Below are 602 nucleotides of genomic sequence, written 5' to 3'. Positions count from 1 at the left end.
GCAACCGGGGCGACGGGACGTGACGTCTCCGTTCCCTCCATCAGGGAACGAGGGTTACCATACGTAACAGAGACGTTCCCTTTCTGTCGTTCACTCCGACGGGTCCCTATACTAAACGCCACAACTGCCGAACTGCATCACGAGTCCACGGGGGCGCAGATGTTGACAAGCCAACATGTCACAACCAAATGCACCTCTCGTCCTCATAACCTTCCAATGCCCAAGACTTAACACCTCATTCTCCAACATCCGGGAGAGCCGCCATAGAGGCAGAGGTCCCCTCAGCCGGAGCTTATTCCCATAGTAATACTCACCATAATATAACAGCTGAAAAGTCTTTGTAGCAACGTTGGGACAGTGACTATTACCCCTAGGGAAAAGGCACTACGGATATTACATCCTACCCGATGGGGAGGTAACATGAAGATCCACCTATGAACTTACAGAGGAAGTACCACATAGGGAAGGTACTGGGGTGGGCTCCATGTAAGGGGAGATCTATCAAGACACAGAACCTATTGACAGAATGTCTGTCTAGAGGAACACTGAGCCTCAGGGGTAATACAGTGGAGAATGCACACATGACGCCTCAAGAGGAGCCA

The sequence above is a fragment of the Sinocyclocheilus anshuiensis genome, unplaced genomic scaffold, assembly GCF_001515605.1.
Source record: "Sinocyclocheilus anshuiensis isolate Anshui unplaced genomic scaffold, SAMN03320099.WGS_v1.1 scaffold515, whole genome shotgun sequence".
Taxonomy (NCBI): domain Eukaryota; kingdom Metazoa; phylum Chordata; class Actinopteri; order Cypriniformes; family Cyprinidae; genus Sinocyclocheilus; species Sinocyclocheilus anshuiensis.
Note: the sequence above shows the minus strand (reverse complement) of the source record.